Consider the following 16432-nt stretch of genomic DNA (forward strand, 5'->3'; position numbering starts at 1 on the left):
CATTTTTTAGGTAAGTGAAAGCAATTTACTCCAAAGGATTATTGTTAACATGCATGAATGACATGTTTGTAGGTCGTGTACTAAATGCAGTATTGTGTGTTTGGCATTGTCCTTAGATTTGAGCACAGTGATGTTTGTGTTGTCATATGTCTAATTTGCTTTTTTCTTTTTAGTGGGATATCATTGGTGATTGCTGTGTCTGTGCAGAGTAGTTGCTTGGTGAGCAGCTTTTTCAGGCAAGTGAGTGGTATAGTTTTTTGTAGTACATAACTCTTTGTGATAAAGCTACACTTTGTTTATTACTTATTTTAGTGCTAGTTGTTGTTGGCAATCCATTTGTTGTTAGTGAGGATCATGGCTAGCCGCAAAGTGACCGCTCAGCAGGTTGTTCACATGCTCTTTGAGTCATCTTCAGACCATGATTATGACACTGACTCTGCATCTGAGGCAGAGGAGGAAGCAGGAGATTCTGGAAGTGAGTTTTCTGTCCGAGAGTATTCTTCTGATGAGGAAGCTACTCTCAGTGCAGATGAAGGGCCTGTGTTAGAGGAGGATATTGATGTGCCAAGAGTGCAGCAGCCTGGGGCTGAAGGGTTTCCCATTAGAAGACCTGACACCTGGATTGCCCCAAACATGGAGCAGCCACAGTTACCTGCATTTACTGGTCTCCCAGGGTGTAGCGTTAATACAGAAAACTTTTTGCCTGACCATTTCTTTCACTTGTTTATGGACAATGTATTTTTGGAAGAGATTGTGGAGCAGACAAATGTCTATGCAGAGCAATATTTGTGGGACAACGCTGCCAGACTTAAGCCTCAGTCTAGAGCTACTCAGTGGGTTCCCACATATCTGGAAGAGATGAAAAGGTTTTTAGGTTTGTCTTTTTTGATGGGGTTGATCAGGAAACCGTCACTGGCTTCTTATTAGTCTACTAGTCCCTTGATGGCAACTGCTATATTTCCTGCAACTATGACACGTAATCGGTATTTGCTTCTTCTTCGTCTGCTGCATTTTGTAGACAATGCTTTAGCCTTGCCACAAGATCACCCTGATTGTGACCGTCTTTTTAAGGTTAGGCCTGTCCTTGATCATTTTGTGGATCGGTTTTCAGAGGTCTATGTTCCAGGCAAAGAGATAAGTGTGGATGAGTCTTTGGTCCTTTTCAAGGGGCGTTTAGTTTTTAAGCAGTACATTCCTAGTAAGAGGGCACGGTGTGGGATTAAATTGTATCTGCTGTCAGAAAGCAGTACAGGATATGTGTGTAATATCCGGGTCTACACTGGTAGGGATTCCAGTATTGACCCGCCTGGTTGTCCGGCCACTTTTGGAGTTAGTGAAAAAATTGTGTGGGAACTTGCTAGAGGGCTGTTTAACAAAGGTCACCATTTGTACGTAGATAATTTCTACACTGGAGTGCAGTTGTTCAAGGAGTTGTTTAGAGTGGACACTGTTGCTTGTGGCACAATCCGTTCTAACCGGAAAGGCTATCCAAGGGAGCTTGTCTGTAAGAAACTTGTGAGGGGACAGTGCAGTGCCTTGCGGAATAATGAGCTGCTAGCTATGAAATTTTCAGACAGGAGGGATGTGTACATGCTATCGACCATCCATGATGAGAGTACTTCCCCTGGGGCTGTTTGGGGTCAGGTTGCGGAAGTGCGCAAACCTGCGTGCATTTTGGACTACAATAGGCACATGGGTGGTGTTGATAGAGTAGATCAGAGGTTGGAACCTTACACTTCTCTTCGTAAGTCTTATGTGTGGTATAAAAAGTTGGCCCTACATTTATTTCATTTGGCAACTTTTAATGCCCTTATTGTATACAATGATTGTTCACCTGAGTCAAGGATGACATTTGATAAATTTCAGGAGTCGGTGATAGAAAGCCTTATTGTGGTGGAACCGGCAAAAGTTCTTAGAGTAGAAGTGGTGGAGGATGTGGCTAGATTGAAAGATCGGCACTTTCCAGATCACATTCATCCCACTCCCAAAAAAGACTTGCCCACAAAGAAATGTAGAGTATGTGCCCGAAGATTAATCCGGAGGGAGAGCCGGATGTACTGCCCCGAATGCCCTTCAAAGCCTGGGCTGTGTGTGCCCAGCTGTTATGGAAGTTACCATACCCAAAAAAAAATCTGGGAAATACCGTGAGCGTAAGCTGTCTGTTTTATATTTTCATATGTTTCACGGTTGGCATCTCTGTCGTATTTAGTTAGAGCTTTTGTGTTTGTAGTTTTGTGCTTATTTTATAATTAGTGGTTTCTTTGTTGTGTATAAACAAAAAAAGTGATGGCGGTGTGCGTGGGGTGGCACTTGGCTGGCGGTGTGCGTGGGGTGGCGTTTGGCTGGTGGTGTGCGTGGGGTGGCGCTTGGAAGGCGGTGTGCGTGGGGTGGGGCTTGGCTTGCGGTGTGCCAGTCCACACTCCCATCAGCTGGTGTGATTCTTGTATCAGGCATGTGGGCGTATGTAAGTGATGGGCCCTTGAGTGGCGAAGTCTGTCGATGTGAGTGTTGTAATGTGCTGGGCCCGTGGCTGGCGGTGTGAATGGTCTTGTGCGTGTCATGTATGAAAGGTGTGTGAATGGACTGTAAAGCGGTTGGTGCCTTGTCGCGGCTTTACAGCTCACGAGCTGTGAGTCATTAGTTCAGTTTTTTGCCTTTCAGTTATTAACAGTGCATTTCATTTTTGTGAAATCTCTTGTTAATAAAATTTGATCCACTGAACCATCACTCACCCTCGTGCCAAATCCAACCAGTATGTGTGGTAAAAATGACAAAACCTGCTCCGCTGTAATCAGGCGTCACAGCACACCTGTGACACGCTAGGTGCCTCGGGTGGGACCCAGATGATGAAGCATGCCACCAACTTGGTTGGTGGGTGAGGGGTCTTTTTCACATAACTTAAGTGTGTTTCATTTCACAATTTTAGTGTTTGGCACATCACGGACCTATGTGCACACATCAAAATGATATATTACAAAAATACCTATGTTTGGGGGGGAGGGCCCACCTATGTTTTTGGTCCTGGGTGCGGCCTTCATCTAGGGAAACCTACAAAACCCAGACATTTTTTAAAACTAGACACCCCAAGGAGTCCAGGGAGGCCTGGCTTGCGTGGCTCCCCCAACATTTTCTTACCCAGACTCCTCTGTAAACCTCAAAATTTGCATACAAAAGCATATTTTACTGACTTTTCTTAGTAGGATCACCGCTCCAGCACAAAATCCCTACTCCCCAGTTTTCCCCTCAGACTCCCAAGTCAAATGACACCTCACTTATGTTGGTCCCCAAAGCAGAGTCTGTCTAAAGATGTATAAAAGAACATGTCCTTATAAACTCGCTGTGCTATCCCCTCTATCTCTACAAGTTTTGGGCCTTATTCTGTTGCAGGCACCTGGCCCACCCACACAAGTGAGGTATCATTTTTATCGGGAGACTTGGGGGACTGCTGGGTGGAAAGAAATTTGTGGCTCCTCTCAGATTCCAGAACTTTCTGCTACAGAAATGTGAGGAACATGTGTTTTTTTAGCCACATTTTGAGGTTTGCAAAGGATTCTGGGTAACAGAACCTGGTCAGAGCCCCACAAGTCACCACATCTTGGATTCCCCTAGGTCTCTAGTTTTCAAAAATGCACAGGTTTGGTAGGTTTCTCTAGGTGTCGGCTGAGCTAGAGGCCAAAATCTACAGGTAGGCACTTTGCAAAAAACACCTCTGTTTTCTTTCAAAAAATTGGATGTGTCCACGTTGCGCTTTGGGGCGTTTCCTGTCGCGGGCGCTAGGCCTACTCACACAAGTGAGGTATTATTTTTATCGGGAGACATGGGGGAACGCTGGGTGGAAGGAAATTTGTGGCTCCTCTCAGATTCCAGAACTTTCTGCCACAGAAATGTGAGGAACATGTGTTTTTTTTAGCCAAATTTTGAGGTTTGCAAAGGATTCTGGGTAACAGAACCTGGTCAGAGCCCCACAAGTCACCCCATCTTGGATTCCCCTTGGTCTCTAAGTTTCAGAAATGCACAGGTTTGGTAGGTTTCCCTAGGTGCCGGCTGAGCTAGAGGCCAAAATCTACAGGTAGGCACTTTGCAAAAAACACCTCTGTTTTCTTTCAAAAAATTGGATGTGTGCACGTTGCGCTTTGGGGCGGTTCCTGTCGCGGGCGCTAGGCCTACCCACACAAGTGAGGTATCATTTTTATCAGGAGACTTGGGGGATCGCTGGGTGGAAGGAAATTTGTGGCTCCTCTCAGATTCCAGAACTTTCTGCCACAGAAATGTGAGGAACATGTGTTTTTTTTGCCAAATTTTGAGGTTTACAAAGGATTCTGGGTAACAGAACCTGGTCAGAGCCCCACAAGTCACCCCATCTTGGATTCCCCTAGGTCTCTAGTTTTCAGAAATGCACAGGTTTGGTAGGTTTCCCTAGGTGCCAGCTGAGCTAGAGGCCAAAATCTACAGGTAGGCACTTTGCAAAAAACACCTCTGTTTTCTTTCAAAAAATTAGATGTGTCCACGTTGCTCTTTTGGGCGTTTCCTGTCGCAGGCGCTAGGCCTACCCACACAAGTGAGGTATCATTTTTATCGGGAGACTTGGGGGAATATAGATTAGCAAAACAAGTGTTATTGTCCCTTGTCTTTCTCTACATTTTTTCCTTCCAAATATAGGAGAGTGTGTAAAAAAAGACATCTATTTGAGAAATGCCCTGTAATTCACATGCTAGTATGGTCACCCCGGAATTCAGAGATGTGCAAATAACCACTGCTCCTCAACACCTTATCTTGTGCCCTTTTTGGAAATACAAAGGTTTTCTTGATAGCTATTTTTTACTCTTTATATTTCAGCAAATGAATTGCTGTATACCCGGTATAGAATGAAAACGCACTGCAGGGTGCAGCTCATTTATTGGCTCTGGGTACCTAGGGTTCTTGATGAACCTACAAGCCCTATATATTTTCCAGGAACCAGAGGAGTCCAGCAGACGTAACGGTATATTGCTTTCGATAATCTGACATTGCAGGGAAAAGTTACAGAGTAAAACGTAGAGAAAAATTGATGTTTTTTTCACCTCAATTTCAATATTTTTCTTTTTCAGTTGTTATTTTCTGTGGGAAACCCTTGTAGGATCTACACAAATGACCCCTTGCTGAATTCAGAATTTTGTCTACTTTTCAGAAATGTTTAGGGGATCCAGCATTGGTTTCATGCCCATTTCTGTCACTGACTGGAAGGAGGCTGAAAGCACAAAACATTGCAAAAATGGGGTATGTCCCAGTAAAATGCCAAAATTGTGTTAAAAAATTGGGTTTTCTGATTCAAGTCTGCCTGTCCGTGAAAGCTGAGAAGCTGCTGAGTTTAGCTATGTAATCCCTTTGTTGATGCCATTTTCGGGGGAAAAACCACAAGCCTTCTTCTGCAGCCACTTTTTCAATAGTTTTTAAAAAAAACAAACGTTTCACTGTATTTTGGCTAATTTCTTGGCCTCCTTCAGGGGAACCCACAAAGTCTGGGTACCTCTAGAATCCCTAGGATGTTGGAAAAAAAGGACGCAAATTTGGCTTGGTTAGCTTATGTGGACAAAAAGTTATGAGGGCCTAAGCGCGAACTGCCCCAAATAGGCAAAAAAAGGCCTGGCACAGTAGGGGGAAAAGGCCTGGCAGCGAAGGGGTTAAAAGCCATGAACTTTGATTTTGTTGGATTTATTTCAAGTCCTCTATTAAAACAAAAGTTATAAAAAGCATTCAGTTCATTTTCTAAGCCCATGGGTGTTCTCGAAATTAATAAGGTATCGTCAGCGAACATTAAAATGGGGACAGAGGCTCCAGCTAGCTTTGGGGCATCATGGTTGCAGTGTAACAATTGGTCCGCCGCACCATTGATATAGAGATTAAACAATGTCGGAGCCAGAATGCACCCCTGCCTAACCCCCCTATTGACAGGTATAGCTTCCGTTAAATCGCAACTTTGTGACCAACGTACTTGAGCGTAAGTCCCCTCATGTAAATACCTAATCAGTCTTAGTAGTTCTCCATCAAGTTGGTAACTCTCCATGACATTCCACAATAGATTCTGTGGAACCATGTCAAAAGCAGCTTTTAAATCAATAAAAGCTACATACAGATGGCTCTTATTAAGTGATAAATATTTCCAACAGAGAAGGTTAAACCTAAATGCCTGATCTATTGTGCTCATTCCTTTTCTAAATCCTGCGTGGAAGTCGGAAAGAATATGAGAATCCTCTATCCATGCCTGTAGTCTATTCAATACCTGCTTGCTGAATATTTTTTGACTAACATCAATTAGGCTAATTGGCCTATAGTTAGTAGGTTCTTCCCTTGGCCCTTTCTTGTAAATAGGAACTATGATTGCTCCTTGCCACGTGCGGGGAAGTCCGCCCCCCTCAATATCTCATTACTGAGCGCATTTAGATACAGAGACCAAGTTGTCGGTCGTGACAGATATAAATCACGTGGGATGCCATCCAGACCAGGGGCCTTCCCTTTACGTACTGATTGGAGAGCCAAAGTTGTTTCTTTTAGGGAGAAAAGATCCAGGTCGAATTTGGGTAGTATAGCTCTCCCAACAGTTGATGTATTAGCAAGAAGTTCATTAGATTTTAATGGAGGGATAGTGGTACTACTAATTTGAGGTTTTCTGTATACATTTTTAAAATGCGTCACCCAGGTTTCTGGCTGGATTACGGGGTAACTCTCCACACCTTGAGAGCTACCTTTGTCTGCCACTAGTTTCCAAAATAGTTAGAAATCCTTCTCATGGAGTGCATCAACCAGCCCATTCCAATATTTGGTTTCCCACTCTTTTTTAGCGTTTTTTAGTACAACTTTGTACGCAGCCCTGGATTCTCTTATCTCTCGGCAGTTCCCTGCCTTCAGTGCTCCCAATAACTGTATTTTGGCCTGACGACAGGAGTTAGAGAACCACCTCAACGTTCTAGTCCCAATCTCTGTCCGCCTCCTAACTACCTGGAAATGTGGTTTTAGCCGGTTTGTCAAAATGCTATGCAAATTAATCAAATCCACCAATATAATATTTGTATGCTTCAATGGGAAAAGCGTTGTTGCAACTATTCTATAAATTAATAACTGGAAGTTTACATCATCTTCCACCCATTCCCATTTCACATTTTTATAATCATTTGTCATAGCTAAGACATTGCCTTTGGTCCATGTTGTCAGTGTTTTACAACTAAATAGAATAGTAGAAAAGGAGGTACTCAGGGCTTGATGATCACTATCATTACGAGGGAGAACAACCATGTCGATAAGAGGTTTCCAGAGAACGTCGTCTACTGAAACATAATCAAGATGACTAGAGTATGGACCTCTCTTGTATGTGGGCGACGCCGGGGTATCTGACTTGGTGTTCCCATTTACTATTCTTAACCCTTTTGTTTTTATTAGGTCTTCTAGTAAATCTAATGCTCCCCCTTCTTTCTTAGTTGTAACTCGAACTGGCCCAGATCTATCCCATGGATCTGCAAACTGAATTCCTCTTTGCTGGTTGTCATCTCTGCAGTTCAGTTCCATATTAAAATCTCCTGCGGCGATTAAGCCCTGCCCTCCGGGTAGACAGTTAAGGAAGTCTGTTAGCATACTCATCAGTACAGTCTGAGTCCTTTGGGTGCCAGGTCTGACATATATGTTTACAATTACTATACTAACGGGCCCCCTAGCAGTGCTAAGTTCGACCTCGACGGCTAATAGGTCCCTTATAGGGGTTGTTAGCTCCTTCACCTTCACCGACAATCTGTCGTGTTTTAATCAGATTATCAAACCCCCTGAAGCGCTGCCGGATGGTGATGGAAGCGCGGTCTTCTGGAAGGTCCAATAGCCTTCTCTATTAATTGCAGATGAAACCCATGTCTCCTGTAATAAAATAATATGGTGTTGATCTATAAAACTGCACCAGTCAGGGTTAGCTGTTTTCTGAAGCAGCCCTGCCACGTTCCAGGATAGAAACCTAATCAGTAGGTCAAATCCATCCCCCATGTCTAGCGGCTTCTCTCTGATCTCTTTTAGACGAGGCATTACTCCATAGTCCTTCTCCTCTGCTAAATCACTGCAATGTGCTTTTGGCTCTGTTCCCAGGGTGTATGATATCTGGTTGCTTGGCATAAAGGGGTCTAGACTGGGTATACCATCTCTCCCAGCCTTCACCGTGGGGGCTTCACGTCAATCTATGGCTGAGGTTGGACTGCTCTTTTGATCCCTTCTGGGAGTACATGTGTGCAGGGCCATTGGGGTATTATTTCTCTCTTGGAAAAACAGAATTGCCAGTGATTGGGGGAGTTTTTGGGCAAGTGACACTTGAGATGAAGTACTGGGTCTCACTCTTACATCAAGTGCCAGAAGGCCCTTTGCTAGGCTTTGGCTGCTCGGTTTAAACCCTATAAGATCTGTTGTTAATCCTGCTCTTGTGTATCTCTGAGCGGTGACTATGTTGTCCCTTATAATGGACCTGCACTTCTTTGTCCCCCTTATTCAATGGATTACTTTGTTTTTAAGAGAATCCCCTTGCTCTTTTTGACCGTTGCTTAGCTTAGGGACATTTATCATGTATATATCGTAATCACTATGTCTGATCTGACTTGGAGGGGCATTTCTCAAAGGGCATATAGACCTTTTATCTAAAAGTTCATTTCTATGCACCTCACAGTTAGTTCCTCTATTCCGGATTTTATCGCATTTGTTAGAGGCGCCCACTACAGGAGGTACACTATTGCCCCCATGAAAGTTCTGCGTTACCACTTCAGCCCTTTTTCCCCTACGCATTCCTGTCATAGATGTTTCAGCTAATTTGGTTTGCTTAGCCAGGGAGTTAGGGTCAGGATTGAATGATGATTTCCTTATGTCCCCAATTAAAGCAGATATGCCGTCCAACTTCTCATATATCATATGGCTAAAGGATGTGAGGTACTCTCTAAGGCTCAGAATTTCAGCTCTTATTTGTACTAGCTGTGATTCAGCAGGTTGTTCCCTCTGAATAACTGAAAATTTTAATGACTCCTCTATCTCCCTTGGCATACTCCTCTCTGAATCAAATGGCGCCATTAGGGCGAGAGGTGAAAAACGGTTATTGCAATTTATAAGAGGGGACGCACCACCCTGCTGCCTAGGTAGGCTCAGTTTAGGGCTCTCTAATAGGTTGTTTGAATTTTCTGACCTAATAGAGTCTAAATTAGATCCCTGTGATATAGGTAAAGGAGATTCTCTACTCACAGCACTCTTATGCAAGATGTCTTCTTTTTAAGTCAAGCATTTTCCATGTCCTTTTATTTGTCTTCAAAGAGTATAAAATACTCTAAATATGTGCACCCTAAATTCTGTTTTTGTGTCTGACTTGATACTGAAGACACAGCATCATGCACTTACATACTTTTACCCTTCCCTAGCCTTTCATATTGGCTTTTTGTTGCATAAAATATGTAACTGCTTATTGCCTCTAACAAGTGAGAGTGTTGTAAATGTCAGCTGGTATTTTAACTTTCCAGTTCGCTATCATACTTCTCGTGAAACGGGGGCAGTCAGGAAGGACAAGGGAGAGGGAGGGAATAAAAGGTAATCTCTGATATATAAAGGGAGACGGACAAGTGACATCATTCCATAAGACCATAGCGTAGCTTTTATTGGTGAGGCAGGTGCAGTGGCACCTGGAGCCAGAAGGGCCCATTTAATTCCTTGCACAATTGAAATGGTACCTTGATTATATAGTGGTAGTCAAAATTCAGAACTGTTTTCAAGGTAAGTATATAGCAGTAAGAATAGGTTTGCTACAGTTAACTCTATTTACTATGAGTATAAGAGTAGTAAATCTGTGTTTACCTATATTTTCACTTTGACTATACAGTGGTAGTTGATATTATGAAATCAAAAAGTTTGTAGATGTATGTGAAAATCTCAGTATTTTGATAGACATATATATGTTCTAGGGTGGAAGATAAACAGTTAAGATTACATAATCTATATTTTCCTATTTGTACTTAGCATAATGATATGATGGTATTGCTTTTTTGCAGGTAATATTGTTGGTTAATGTAAAAACTCAATATTCTGGAAGTAGATAACAGAATACTCCTGACCTCATTTTCAGTCTCAAACCTCTTTATCTACTACTATTTTTCCCCTACCCTTTTCCTTTTGCTTCATCCCTGAATCTTTGTTGCATGGTTAACTCCCTACAGAAAATTGGGTGCATATTTATCAAGTAGTTGTGTTGGCCTTGTTCCATGCAAAGGGGTCCAATGTCAACGCAACTACTAAGTTAGATTTATCAAGGCACGCAAAGCTATCTTGCATTGCCCTGCGTGGCTTGATAAATCTAAAGTGAACCAATGCAACACAAATTGCTGCGCCTCGTTACTCAGCTGCAAAGAAGATTTCCATTGGTGGAGCTGCAGTGTTCCCACGAATCCACCGCTGGATTTAGCACATTCCCAAATTTATCAACACTGGTAGACCTGGGAATGTGTCAAAACAATACACCTCCCCAAGTGGGGTGTAACAAGGAGAAATATCTTTTTTTTCCTGTTGTTTTTCCACTTTATATGTGTGCTGCATTCTGCAGAACTTATAGAAAGAGGAAATGACTCAGAGTATTGTTTTGGTGCAGGGAGATGACCCTCCCTGCACAAAAACAATGCAATCTGCAACACAGGCACCCTTGTACCATGGCACAAGGGTGCCTGCATTGGTGGTAGGCAGCCAAAAGGACACCAGCAGAAGGAAAGGGCAGGAATGTGCCATATTATGTTACATATGGCATGTTCCAGCCCTTTTCCTTTCATGCAGTGCAGAGCAGCACAGCAAGGTGACTTGCTGTGCTGCATAAAATGTTGATAAATGTGCCCCATGATCTTTCTGTTTTTAAGATAATCTACCCTCCTAAATTGACCACAACAGCAAAAACAAGTGAGTTTTAAAAATTGACTGTTTAGAGAACACCTAGAAGCCCTCATTTTCCACCGATGTAAATGTGCATTTCTTTTTTCAAAGAGAAAGCAATGACTGGGAAAGTGTTAATATTGCATGCCATGTCCCCTAACTAGACCTTGCACTGCTCTGCTTCGCTATCTTGAGAGAGACAAGTGCTACAATGGGTGCTTGGTTTCAAGAATGGAGACAATTGTGGACCTATTACTTGCACAGGCCTCACATTCTGCACAACTAATAACCACATTTCTCAGAGGGATGAACACTTAATTCTAGTTAGTGAAGACAAATAAAAATAAAAATAGTTAACTGCAGAAGTTATCAAAGCAATCATATTAAAGATTTTGGTGCATTGCTATTTGGGTCAGCATTTATTGTTATCTGTCAGACGTGGCCTCTTGGTGTACATTGTCTGATACACTGCATGGCAGGAGTGGTGGATTCTGCCACTCATCCTGGACATGGTTGTTAGCATTCCCTTATGGTCTAGGAGTGAAGTGTGTGCCTTTGCTTTCTTGTTCTCTCCTTTCCTCCATGCTCTTAGCCAGGTTTCTCTTGGGTGCTTTAATGCTTGTATTTGTCGTGGTGTTTGACTAGTTGGGTTACTTTTACTGACTTGCAGTTTTTGCCACATTTGCAGGGTTTTCTTGTTGCCATGGCAGATTCCTTTATTCTTAATCACATTGGTGGTCTGGCCATCTAAAGTGCTTTCTGGTTTGTGTTTTCAATGTTGCCTGACAATGTGCTGACCTTCAAGAATGGAGTCCTGTTTCTGAGTCTTTCCTTATTTCTGGGGCAGATATTTCTGACCTTCTCTTTTCAATTTGGTCTTCAGCTGGGCTTTTGTGCTTTCTACTACATGAAAAGATTTTTGTTCTATGCTTCTGTGATGCCTTACAGAGTATTGTGAGTGCTCCTGGACCTGGTGGATTTTCCAATGTTGCTTTTACACCCAGGTCCCTGCATTAACGGGTTTCCTCTTTCTTCCAGGCCTTTGTGGGAGATTTTCTCTTGGTTTGGCCCTACTCCTGCTTGCTTCTGGTCCAGGGTCTTGTCCTGAACCACTAGTTCTGGAGCTGTCCTCTGGGTTGTCTGATCCAACTGGTTTCTGTTGGTTAGGGACCGACGGGGCCCTTGGAGAGGAGGGTAGTGGGTTTCTGTGCCTGGTTTCTTTGTTGGCTGGTCCTCTTTGTTATTCTTTTCTGGTATCTTCTGTGATTTTCTTTGTTTTGCTTCTGCCTTCTGTTTCTTGTTCTACTGAAAGGCTTCAGTTGGGGTCAGGGTTCTGCTTGTTAAGTAGGTGCTCTTGGTTATTTTTGGTACCTAACCCTCTCTGTGGTTCCTGTGGCATTGTTAACTGGATCCACTCTTAGCGATTCACCTGGATACTGTTGGCAGTCCTCTTCAATTTGAGGTTCTTTATTTACTTTTTAACAGGGGTTCCCAGTTGATTATTTGTGCTGGAACTCATACCTTGAGTCTGCCTCCTTAACTCTGCAAGTTGGCAGACCATCGTTCTGGCCTCTCATAGTTTGGCTGGAGCTCCGGCTAGTAACTTGGGGTATTTATTTGGGGTGTCGTGTCCTTGCCATAATCCTCTGGATCACTGGAGAGGTGTTTTACCTGATCCCTGCAGGTCTGTGCTTTATTCAGTCTTTTCTCTGTTTTTGACTCTATGTTCCGGGATATCAAATGGTCTTTCAAGCTTTTCTTTTGTGGGTTGTCTGGCTTGACTATATATTGTTGACTTTTTCTAGTGTATGGTTTTACCACTTATGTGGCTGATTTTGTTTCTGGCTTGCTGTCTGACTGCTTAATTTTGTGATATCAGTTGAGGTTCCTACATCCTGGCTCACTTCAAGTATGGGTGTGGTGGGCTAGTTTTGCTTTAGTACTTTCTCAGTTAAGCAAGGACTGAAATGAGAAAGACAGAAAAGTTTATTATCACAATTATATAATACTGATAATCCTTATTACTTCAAGTCGCAATCTCCCTCATTTCAGTCCCATTCCCACCATCTCGCTAGTCTAGACCTCAGTGGTGTTTTTTGTTTGTTACCTTTTCATTTCCTCCAAACTCTAAACGGGGCCAAAACGCTTGAAGCCTGATACACAAAGGTAACTCACACATTTGAATAATTTACATTTCTGAACAAGTTTACTACTTTTGGTTATTTAAAAACCCTGGCTGTAATGTTACACCAAAAGTGTTTAAATTACTTGTCTATACCCCCAGGCTATAGCAGTTGGCTTACTCTAGTGTGGGTGGGTAATATCCCTTCCTAAACCTCTGTCTGACCCTCCCTAAACTCCTAGTACTCTCTAATCCACCTTCTTGTGTAAGGAATCCACCCTTTTTTGAGCTACTGTCTCTGTCACATATTTACTACTAAAAAGTATACTTATTTGCTCAGATACCCTGCAGTCAGGCTCTTCAAACATAGGAAGAGGTAATGTAGGTTCCGATTCACAAAGGTAAACTTGGACTTTTGGTCTAAGCTTAGACCAAAAGTCTAAGTTTACAACTGTTTGGTATTTACAAAGGTAACTTAAGTGTAGTATCTTTATGTCCGCACTCAGGCGGATCATCCAGTGTCAGGCCGGAGAAGGTAACCCTTCATACTGACACACCTGAATCAGTGTCTACCATCCCCCGACCCAACTCCAGCTGAAACACCTCAGCCCAGACCCAATCCTAACTTTGCTGCACACATAAAAGCAGAGCTGCAACAAACAAACCATTTCAGACCTTTTAACATGTTGTAAATGTCTTTGTTGGTTTGGCCCTTGCCATGCAACAGCAGGATGTGAGGAGAAGGAGGAGGAGGAGAATAAAGAGGATCTTCAGACAAAGGATCAACTTATGTGAGATGTCATTGCCAGTTAGCATTTTCCCCCTGATGTCATTATGGAGATTGTGAGTGGGAGCAGGATCTTGACTCTGTGACCTGCCGCTCCCACGCCATTCCAGCCTATGTTAAGATCCTAGCAGCTTTCTAGTTTTTTACTACGGGGTCATTCCAGAGGGTCTCTTGTCACCTTGTGGGCATCTCCCAGGCAACCCAGTCTCAATGTCTACATCACGTACTGAGCTGCATCAATAGGTGAGCACATTACAACATACAAATGCCCCATACATTGGCCAGAAGGCAAAGGATAGGTAGGGATTTCTACCTCATGTCGCGCTTCCCACGTGTGCTGGCTGCTATTGATTGCACTCATGTGGCTCTTCAGCCACCTCGCTACAATGCACACATCTTCTGCAAAAGACACTGCTGGTACTCATCAGCGTGCAGGGTGTCTGTGATGTCAGTGGTAACTTCATTGATGTGCATGCAGTGTTCCAAGGCAGTACCCATGATGGTTATGTATTCCACAGATCACACCTCTTGCTCGGTGGATCGCAGATGGAGAATTTGGCAACATTGGCTACTGGGTAAGTACCAAGCACCACACAAGCAGGACATGCATTATTGTTTTTTAAGATGCACAACCATTGGATAACACCAATTCTCATGCCACAAACATGCCCCCAACAGACACAGTGGCCCTCATTCTGACCCTGGCGGTAAAAGGCAGTTACCGCCGGTCAGAAGACCGCCAGAACACCGCCGCGGTAACCCGCCAGGGTCATTCTGACCCACAACTGCCAAACCGCCAAAAACCCGACCTCGACTGCAGGCCGCCACATCAGCGGTCAGCGATAAACTGGAGATGACCAAACCTCCACTGTCACGCCAACAGAAATACGCCCATGCCATTGCGACACACGAATCCACGCGGCGGTCTTTCAACCGCGGTATCCCATTGGCGGTACACACCGCCGCGCTCAAAATACACACACCTTTTCAAAACACTGCATTATTGGACAATTACAAATACACACACCTGATACACATACAAACACCACTCCCACACAACCAATACAATATAAAACCCACACCCACATCATCCACAAACCCCTATAAATCGAAATTCAGAGACAAGGTGCAATACACAGAGAGAGAGCACAGGGAACACAAACCACAACACACACAGGAACCCAACATCATCCCCCACACTACATCTACGCACAAAACACCACACACCACTACACTCATCACCACAAACACCACCCCACACCTCATCCACACCACCCCATGGCACCCCAAAGACACCCCAGGTTCTCGGACCAAGAACTCAGGGTCATGATGGAGGAAATAATTAGGGTAGAGCCCCAGCTCCTCGGCACACAGGTGTAGCACACCACAATAGCCAGGAAGGCGGAGCTATGGCAAAGGATCGTCGACAGGGTCAACGCTGTGGGACAGCATCCCAATAATCGGGAAGACATCCGAAAGCGCTGGAACGACCTATGGGGGAAGGTGCGGACGATGGTGTCAAGACACAACATCGCTGTGCAGAAGACTGGCGGCGGACCCCCACCCACTCCACCCGAATTCACAGCATGGGAGCAAGAGGTCTTGAACATCCTGCATCCTGAGGGCCTCGCTGGAGTAGGCGGAGGAATGGACTCTGGTAAGTCTAATCTCAACTACTTCACCCCCCCCCAACCACCAGCATGCCAACCCACACCCCCACCCTCACCCTCAACCCCCCAGCACATATCCTCCCTGCTAATGTCTCACCAGCACAACCCACCCAAACCAACACCAACCCCTGAATGCCAACACAAACCATGGACACCCATCACCTAAGCATGACCACTGCACATACCCATCCCCCCCCCAAACCACCCTCACAACTCCTCCCGCAAGGGAATGCCAGCACTGGGGGACAATGGCACCCACAAATCGCACGCCATGGCACACACAGAAGCAATAACCATACTCTTTTACCTCTGCAGGACCCGAACGCCAACACACCGGCCCGGAGGGTCCAGAAATGTCCATCCCACCCCCAGAACAGGCCCCCAGTGATGACAGCAGCTCTGTCGACCTAGAACCTGATGACCAGCCCGGACCATCGGGGACCTCTAGACAGTCGGTTTCCCTCAGGCAGCCACAGGCCACAGCGGACCTACCCCCCTCTGGAAACCCCAGCACAGCTCCCACCCAGCGGGCCCATGCCTCTGTCTCCAGGACAGGTCAAGCAGCGGTGTGTCTACCACTACAGGGCGCCCAGGGCAACCCACCACCCCAACAACAACAGGGACCTGGGGGCAGTGGTAGTGGGCACACCGTCCAGGGGACAGAGGCCCAGGAACAAAGGGGAACTGGGAGGGCTGCTGTGCGACAGAGGGAGGACAGGCCTAGGGAACCCACTGTCCAAGAGGCCCTCACCACCATCATGGGAGCGTACCACCACTCCCAAGAGAGGATGGCAACGGTCCTGGCCAGGTTCCAGGAGGTCCAGGCCATGCAGGAGGGCCAGTACATGGGGTTCCGGGAAGAACTGCGCAGCATCAGTTCCGCAATGGGTACAATCGTGGTGGCACTCAACCAGATTTTCACCACATTGCGGGACCATGTGGCCCCCCAAAGGGCCCCTG

The sequence above is a fragment of the Pleurodeles waltl genome, chromosome 1_1 (assembly GCF_031143425.1).
Source record: "Pleurodeles waltl isolate 20211129_DDA chromosome 1_1, aPleWal1.hap1.20221129, whole genome shotgun sequence".
NCBI lineage: Eukaryota > Metazoa > Chordata > Amphibia > Caudata > Salamandridae > Pleurodeles > Pleurodeles waltl.